We start from the raw sequence: 9834 nt of genomic DNA, 5'->3' as shown, positions 1-9834 counted from the left end.
ATCACTCAGTGTTTGGGGTTAATCACTCTCTTCTCTTCTATTCATGTTTTCTAAAACCTTGTTTTTCATCTAACCAATCAACAAATATGGAATATAGACATACAAAAATCATGTGGTCTTTTCTCAGGTTGTAACGGGGCTGAGGTAAGGGTAAGGATGTATATATAAGGCTAAGTGAGCTAACAAAGTGAATCCTTGACTAGTCTAAGGTCTCACCTAACATATACACATTTTATACAATTTCAAAGTTCTTTACCTAGCTACCCAAATTTTCCACTTTTGTGTTACCTGCTCATGCACCAAATTTACTTTGAATTTTGTCCCATGTGCATTGCTTCTTTTTATTTTGTGTCGGGGAAATTTTTGTATCCCCTTATTTAATTAAAAAAATAAAATTTTTTTCAATGCACATGGTAATTTAATTATTTTGATTTTTACATGAGCATGCTTCCCAAATTTTTGAAATAGCTTATTCAATTTAAATCCCTACTCCGTTTCCATCATCCCATGTGATGACATGTCACCATGTTATGTTTTTCTATGATTTTTCATACAAGAAATTGATTATTTGTGCTTAAATATTGATTGCTTTTTTGCTTAATTGATATATTTCTTTGATCCTTTGATTTTATAAATTTTGTAGGAAATAAGAAGAAAAAGAAGCAAAAAAGGCACAAAATAAGCTAAGAAAAGGGATGACAAAGAGGCAACAAGAAGGCCATGAAAGGGGGCAAAGGGAAGCAACGTTGGAGCCAAAGTTGGTGCTCCAACGTTGCTGGAAACGTTGCTCCCCACAACCTGAAGGGGTATACTTCCAACAAGAATAACTTGAGCTACAGAGCTCCAAATGAGATGATTCAAAAAGCAATGGAAAGTAGGAATCGAGAGCTTTCCAAGCATATATGGCACTGCATGGTGGACACTAAAATTGAGGGAGAAAACGGCCCCGAAATGTGCATAAATGAACATGGTGTCAACCTGCAGTGAGGCCAACTAACCTCTGCACCTTCGATGGAGTATAACTCGAGCTGTGAAGCCTCAAACTATGCGCTCCTAATGGCATTGAAAAGTAGACATTCAGAGCTTTCCAACAATATATAATAGTATGGGGTGGACAATGCGTTTGAGCCTCCAGAATCTGGCGTTTTCGACCACGTTTGAGGCAAATGTCGCCTCAAACGTTGCACACCAAAGCCAGCGACCCTGTCCCTTTCAAAGGAACATAACTTGAGTTGTAGATGTCCAATTGATGTGTTTCCAGTTGAGTTAGAAAGCTGACATTCAGAGCTTTCCAACCATATCTAATAGTCTATAATGGGCATGAAATTGGCAACGTTGACAAGAGGACAAAAAAGCGTTCCAAGACTTGAACCCCAACGCCTGAGCCTCACGTTTGCGCCAAAGTTTGAGGCACACGTGAGACCAAACGTTTCTTGAATGGATGCCTGAGAGGAGCCTCACGTTTGCGCCAACGTTTAAAGCAAACGTGAGGCCAAACGTTGCTAGATGAATGCCCTGGAGGAAGCCCTCGCCTGCGCCAACGTTTGACCTCAAACGTGAGGTCAAACGCCAATGACAGCAGCTGGCTGGTTCTGCATAACTTACACGAAGACGTTTGAGTCAACGTTTGCCTCAAACGTTGACTCAAACGTGAATGCTCCAGAGTCCAATTCGCATGCAGATTTCTTCTCAAAACCAAAAGGCCAAACCCAAAGCAAGCTAAGCCCATTATCATCACTCAAAGGCACAAGGATCAATTAGCTTAGGAATTTATTTTAATTGTAATTTGTTTAGTTTTCATTTTTCATTTTCATTTTTGTAAAAGCCTATATAAAGGCATTAGTTTCATTCCGTTAGGAAGGCTGGCTCCACTAGGGAGCATTAGGAATAGTAGTAGTAGAGATTTGAAGGAATTCTGTTTCATTCTTGATCTAAGATTGCTCTTTGTTGATTTTCTGCATAATTCAGTGAATTGAGTTTTGGATCCAAGTTTTTTTCTCTACGGCTTTCATCTTTCTTTCTTCTTCAATCTGCTTTCTACTTTGATCAAGGAAGGAATTGAGATCTAGACTTGTTTTCTAGTCTCTTTGATTCCCTGAGATCTTGTCTCTTTAAATTTCACAATTGAGCTGAGTTACATTCTGTGTTGCTTCTTCAAGAAATTTTGCCTTGCTATTTACATCTGCTGCTTTTATTTTATCTGCATTTTTACCTTTCTGTTCCTATTACTTCCAATTTACTTCCAAGCAATTTAATCTCCCTGCAATTGTTCTACGCTTTGCTTTACTGCTCTTTTTAATTTCCAGCACCCCAGCCCCTTTACTTTTCATGCAATTTACATTTCTTGCAATTTGAATTTCAGCTAATTTACTTTCTTGTTCTTTAAGTTACTTGCAATTTTACATTCTGCAATTTTAAATTCACTGCTATTTACTTTCTGTTGGCTACAATTTCACTCAATTCATCAATGTTAGCTTGACTAAACTAATCACCCACTAAAGTTGCTTGATCCATCAATCCCTGTGGGATCGACCTCACTCTAAGTGAGTTATTACTACTTGATGCGACCCGGTATACTTGCCGGTTAGATCTATGTGTTTGGAAATTGGTTTTTCCACAAAAAATACCCATCAAGTTTTTGGCGCCGTTGCCGGGGATTGATTTAGATCAACAATGATTAAGTGGGTGAGAAGTCTAGATCAAGCATTTTTTTATTTTTGTTTCCTGTTTTAGATTGAAACCAAGGTGTTTGAGTTTTTGCCTCACTAAGAAATTCTCATCTCTGATATGAGTAATTTCAATTTTCATTGGTGTTGTGTTTTACAAAATTCAAATGGAGTTCAACTCATCTTGTGATCAAACAAATTTTCTGGGATATCACCCATCATCACAAATCTCTAATGGTGGTTGGGAATATCACCAAGAATTTGTAGATTCTAAGTACTCCAATCCATGGAGATGCACTTCAAAGCCACAAGATGAACAAGATAATCATATGGGATATTTCTCACCACCACAAAATGATTCAAGTCATTATTCTAATGATGGCTGGGAGTATTACCAAGAAACTGCAAATTCTGAGCAGTCAAGTCACATGAGAGATTGTCCAACCTCACCTTCTATTTCTGCATTTGAAAGTTCTTCATCACTTGATTATGCCTCAATACAAAACTCCCTCCAATATTCATACAACTCATCTCATCAACCACAAAGTCCATTCCACAACTCACAAAATTCACTCCATACCCCTCAAAACAAAATACGTCCATGTCCACAAAATCACTCCCAACCTTCAGAGGATCTCCTTCAATATTCTAGAGGATTTTTTGAAAGAGAAGAACAATCCTGGAAAAGGCAAGAAGCCCTCTACAATAAGATAAATGGAGATTTGGAGCAAGCAAGGAAAGTGCTAAAGAAGGAAGGTGAAGAAGCCCTTATATCAAGCAAACCTTCAATGAAGAAGCCCCTATATCAAGCAAACCTTTGTCTATATATGATGTTTTAAGGCTCCCTCCCTTAAAAAGGTCGGCAGCTCGTTTTGTGTTAGCAGATAAAAGCATTATTACAGTGGCTGGAGTTGCTGAAGATGTTTTAGTGAACATTAAAGGGCTCACATTTCCCACTGATTTTTATATCTTGGAGATGCCCCATAATGATTCAGATAAGCCATCATCAATCCTACTTGGAAGACCATTCCTGAAGACATCAAAATTCAAATTGGATGCTTTTTCAGGGACATACTCCTTTGAAATAGATGGCCGCATAGTAATCTTCAATCTGAATGGAGTCATTGACAACCCCCAAGAAGATCATTCTATCTTTCAGTGTGATGTCATAGACGAAAGTGTGGCTGAAGTTCAAAAAGAAGAGTTTGAAGAGAGGCACACTGGACAAGGTCCAAGTGTGGGGACCCTCTTAACTGACAATGAGAACACTTCACCATTTTCACAAGCCCCAGATAACCTAGAGCCTTCCCATGATCAAAAGTTAGAATTGAAACCTCTCCCTCCACATCTCAAATATGCTTACCTTGAGGATGATCAGAAGCTTCCGGTTATTATTGCAAGAGAACTGACTTCTCAACAAGAAGAGCAGTTACTTGATGTACTGAGGAAGCATAAGAAGGCAATTGGGTGGAGTTTGGCAGACATAGTAGGAATCAACCCTCAAGTATGCGAGCACAGAATATTTTTAGAAGAGGGAGCAAGACTTGTCCGTCAACCGCAAAGAAGATTGAATCCCACCATCTTGGAAGTTGTCAAAAAGGAAGTGACCAGACTATTGGAGGCAGGTATCATATATCCCATTTCAGACAGTGAATGGGTAAGCCCAGTACAAGTGGTGCCCAAGAAATCTGGAGTCACTACAGTGAAAAATGAACATGGAAAGCTCATAGCGACTAGAGTTCAGAATGCTTGGAGAGTATGCATTGATTACAGGCGTCTCAACCAAGATACTCGTAAGGATCACTATCCACTTCCATTCATTGATCAAATGCTGGATCGCCTGTCAGGTAAATCACATTATTGCTTTTTAGATGGTTACACAGGTTATTTCTAGATTCATATAGCTCCTGAGGATCAGGAAAAGATTACTTTTACATGTCCTTTTGGGACCTATGCTTATAAGAGAATGCCCTTTGGCTTGTGCAATGCACCAGCTACTTTCCGAAGGTGCATGATGAGTCTTTTCTCTGATCTTATTGAGGACTGTATGGAAGTTTTTATGGATGATTTTAGCGTTTATGGTGATTCTTTTAACCTTTGCTTAGATGGATTATCTAGAGTATTAGATAGATGTATTAATACAAACCTTGTATTGAATTTCGAAAAATGCCACTTTATGGTAAAGCAAGGGATTGTATTGGGACATGTGGTATCTAATAATGGCATTTCTGTAGACCCAGCAAAGGTGAATGTTATTTCTAGTTTACCTTACCCCTCTTCTGTGAGGGAAGTCCGTTCGTTCCTTGGCCATGCAGGTTTCTACAGGAGATTTATTAAGGGCTTTAGCAAAGTGGCACTTCCCTTATCCAGATTACTACAAAAGGATATTGAGTTCGAGTTCAGTGAGGATTGCAAACAAGCATTTGATAAGCTAAAGACTGCTCTAACTCAAGCTCCAATTGTGAGAGGACCCGACTGGAGCCAGCCATTTGAAATCATGTGCGATGCTTCCAACCATGCAGTAGGAGCAGCACTGGCTCAGCGTGAAGGTAAGAATCCTTTTGTTATTGCCTATGCGTCTAAGACTTTAGACACTGCCCAGTCCAATTATACTACTACTGAGAAAGAGCTACTTGCTATTGTTTTTGCTCTGGATAAATTCCGGGCTTATTTACTTGGTACTAGAGTAGTAGTGTATTCGGACCATGCAGCTCTAAAGTATCTATTGGCTAAAAAGGAATCCAAACCAAGACTTATACGTTGGATACTGCTGTTACAAGAATTTGATTTAGAAATCAAGGATAGGAGTGGTAATCAAAATTTAGTAGCAGACCACTTGAGTCGCCTTTAACATATTAAGGATGATTCTACTCCTATAGATGATAATTTTCCTTTTGACAGCCTACAAGCAGTATCTGAGGTAGTCCCTTGGTATGCACTTGTTGCTAATTATTTAGTTAGCCGCACATTTCCTCCACATTTTTCTAAACATCAAAGAGACAAGCTGAAAAGCGAGTCTAAATATTATATATGGGATGACCCATATTTATGGAGATGTGGCGCTGACCAGATAATTAGATGTTGTGTACCTCAATCAGAATTCCAGTCCATTTTAGAGGCCTGTCACTCATCTGAGAGTGGAGGACATTTTGGCCCTCAACGAACAGCTAGAAAGATCTTAGACTGTGGATTCTGGTGGCCTACTCTTTTTAGAGATGTTGCTGAGTTTTGTAAATCTTGTCACCCATGCCAGAAATTTGGTAACATATCCAAGAGGGATGAGATGCCTCAACAATATATGCTTTTCTGTGAAATTTTTTATGTTTGGGGCATCGACTTCATGGGTCCATTTCCAAATTCTAGTGGATATTTTTATATATTGTTAGCTGTAGATTATGTTTCCAAATGGGTAGAAGTAATTCCTACCCGCACTGATGATGCTAACACTGTTGTTTCCTTTGTGAGAAACCATATTATATGCCGCTTTAGATCACCACGAGCGATCGTGAGCGATCAAGGCACCCATTTTTGTAACAGGAGACTAACAGGATTGATGAAGAAGCATGGGATAATCCATAAAGTTGCAACAGCTTACCATCCCCAAACTAATGGGCAAGCCGAGGTGTCAAACAGAGAAATTAAACGTATCTTGCAAAAGATAGTAAAGCCTCACAAAAAAGACTGGAGCACTAGACTACAAGATGCACTGTGGGCATATAGAACAGCATACAAGACACCCATTGGGATGAGTCCCTTCAGCTTAGTTTATGGAAAAGCTTGTCATCTTCCAGTTGAAATCGAACACAGAGCCTTCTGGGCAGTTAAAGAGTGCAACATGGAAATTGAGAAGGCCGGAGCTGAAAAGAAGTTGTAACTGCAGGAACTGGAGAACCTTCGCCTAGAAGCTTATGAAAACTCCAGAATATATAAGGAAAAGATGAAAGCTGTGCATGATCAAAACATCAAGAAGAGAGAGTTCCAACTTGGAGATTTTGTTCTCCTTTACAAATCTCGACTTAGGCTCATGCCCGATAAGCTGAGATCAAAATGGGAAGGTCCATATAGAGTAGAGAAGGCTGAACCGTATGGAGTTTATCACCTAAGCCATCCTTCAAGCTCTGAACTTATTAAGGTTAATGGACACCGCCTGAAGCTGTACCATGGTGAAAAGGTACAGAAAAGCAAGGAGCTTGAGATCTTCCACCTGGAAGATCCCCACATAACTACAAATTGAGCTAGTGGAGCGTCCAACTTACGGATGTTAAAGCAAAGTGCTTGGTGGGAGACAACCCACCGCGGTACGATCGTTCTTTTCTTCACTTTTAGTTTTTCTTCTTTAAATAACTCTTCTCTTTATTAGTGCCTTCGTGTTCTTTCAATTACATGTCTTTATCTTTCCTTAAAAAAAAGATATATAATAATAATTTTCGCCGCGCGACGCGATCGCACCAGCGACGCGTCCGCGTGGCAGGGGGAATAAAGCAAAATAAAAATGAACCGAAAGTTACGCAGGAGCAGCGCTGGAGTCGTGCCAAAGGCACAAATTATCCCACGCGACCACGTCGCATGGAAATCATGGCCTCCCACGCGACCGCGTGCTCCACGCGGCCGCGTGCCCTGCATTTTTGACGTAAATGGGTGCACAATGCCATATTGTGCGAGAGTGGTGCTGGAAGCACAATCCTTGTCACGCGACCGCGTTGCCGATGCGGCCGCGCCAATTATTTTCTGACGCACACTCACACGATCGCCTCACCCAATTTTGGCAATTAAAATGAATCGAACAGAGAGTTGTGCTGGAGCGAGGCTGCACTCGCGCCAGCAGCGCAACATGGGTCACGCGACCGCGTGACTGACGCGCACCCACGCGAACGCGTGCCTTCCGCAGCCGCGTCGCATGTGCCGCACAGCTCAACCCAATAGCCAAATTATCTTATCTTTCTCTCCTCCAAACCCTACTTTTTCTTTTCCCCCCTTCTTTCTTCTTTCTCCCTTCCCCCTTCTACCTCACCTTTCACTCTCTCTCTCTCCCCTCCATTAACAAGGTTTTACCTTCTTCTCTTTTCCATCATCCTTATTATATTATGTATATATATTATTATTCTCTTTTTCTTTTCTTTTTCTTTTCAAATCATTCTTTTTCTTTCTTCTTCTTCTTTTCCTTTTACATGGTGTTAGAAACCTTTTGAGTCATTATCTATCATTATATGCTTGTGGATTATTGCAAATTGTTTGACAATTATTTTTCTCCTATTTAAGGGATTTCTTGCATGTTTCTCTTCATATTTTCTATACCCTATTCACCATGTATGCTATATGTTTGTGAAAAAGCTCATGTGGCATTATGCACTTCTCTATGTTGCTATACTATTCAATGCTTGCTTTTCACAACTTTCCCTTGTTATTTTATTAATTAGATTTAATTGTCAATACAAACGTGATAGTTTGTTACAAATGGTAATCTAAACTGGACATTGTATGTTTGATATATGCTACTCATGCCTTTGCCTGCATGCCAATAAACCTCTTGCATTCCATTGTCCTACATGCACTTGCTATATTTCCATTAATGTGCTTTTCACATGTAATCCGGACCATGTGTTAATGCCATTTATCTTTATTGTGCATTGACTATCACTTACAATACCCTCTTCCTTGCTCTATCTCTTTGCATTTAATTTCCTTTCTCTTCCCTTCTTTCAGGATGGCCACCAAGAACGGAAAAGAGAAAGCTACTTCCAAACCACCAGCAAGAAGAGGAACTAAAAGAGCATTAGTGGCAGAGCCTTCTTCAACTGCAGTCAAGCCCTCAACAAAAAGAGTTAAGAGGATAATAAAGGTTGACGACAAGGAGAAAGCCTTTCCAGCAAAGGACACTGCGTGATTACCCAATCGCTACTGTGAGCAGATGTTCCCTATCCTAGCAGAAAGGAACTATAACAATGAATACCTTCTTATCCTCCCATCCAATATTGCCACCTTTGTTGAGCCGCAAATTGAGCGAAGACAATGGGGTTTCCTACGGAGACAGCCAAGGCAGGTTAATCTTTCTTGGGTAGTTGAGTTCTACTCCAACTTCTACATACCGACCCTGCAGTCTGTTTATGTCCGGCAAAAACAAGTCCCCATCACAGAAGAGGCCATTCAGCAAGTTCTGAGTCTTCCCCCTATTCCAGTAGGAATGGACGCTTTTCAAGAAGCCACCCTTCAGCGCCAGAGATACCAATTTGACTGGGACTCCGTTCTCAGAGTCATCGCTTTACCTGGCAGCCGTTGGATCTACGGATACCACCGCAACCGCCCTAAGGGAATCTTGGCTTCCGCACTTACCTTGGAGGCTCACGTATGGGCATAGATCATGTCCCATTACGTCTTTCCGAGCACTCATGAGTCCTCCTTCACTGCGGACATGGTTGTTCTACTATGGTGCATCCTTACAGACTAACCTCTGAATCTCTCAAGACAAATCCGGAATGCTATGGAGCATGTACAAATCGCGGACAACTTACCTTTCCCCGCCTTGGTCTCAAATCTTGTCTCAACAGCCAGAGTCTCCTGTAGAGCTGGGGACACCAAAGCAATGCTTCCATGGGATGATCAATATGTCCCTAACGGGAAATACCTCAGATTTTCAGCAGCCACTACAAGCCAGCCTACTGAGCCGGTTGAAGATATTCCTTCTTCAACACCACAAGCATCTACCACTGAGAAATTGCTCCAGCAGATACTTAAAAAGTTGGATCGGCATGAACAGAAAGAAAAGATGAGAGAGCGCCGTAACGAGCGCCGATTCAAACACCTCAAGGAGCTACTCAAGGGACGCTTCAGAGACTCAGACACCCCGGATGATTCCAAGGCATCTTAGGCTAGTTTCACTAGCATTTTTCTGTTAGTTTTAGTTGTTTTATGCATTTTCTTGAGCTTAAAGTAACCAAGAATGGTTAAATGAATAACAAAGCAATGAACCATCCAAACAGTATGATTTTGATGCAAATTCCATGAGTTTTTAGTTATATTACTTAAATGCTATGAATGGAAGATTTCTCATGAAATTTTGCAAGACTTTGATGCAGTTGTTTGGATGATTTTAGGGAAGAAGAGGTTAGGCAAGGAAGCAACAAAATCAATAAAGGAAGCTTGAATATCACATGTGGAGTTTAAGCTCCAG

Source organism: Arachis stenosperma, chromosome 9 (assembly GCF_014773155.1).
Source record: "Arachis stenosperma cultivar V10309 chromosome 9, arast.V10309.gnm1.PFL2, whole genome shotgun sequence".
NCBI lineage: Eukaryota > Viridiplantae > Streptophyta > Magnoliopsida > Fabales > Fabaceae > Arachis > Arachis stenosperma.
The sequence above is the reverse complement of the archived record's forward strand: the minus strand, read 5'-3'. Positions refer to the sequence as shown.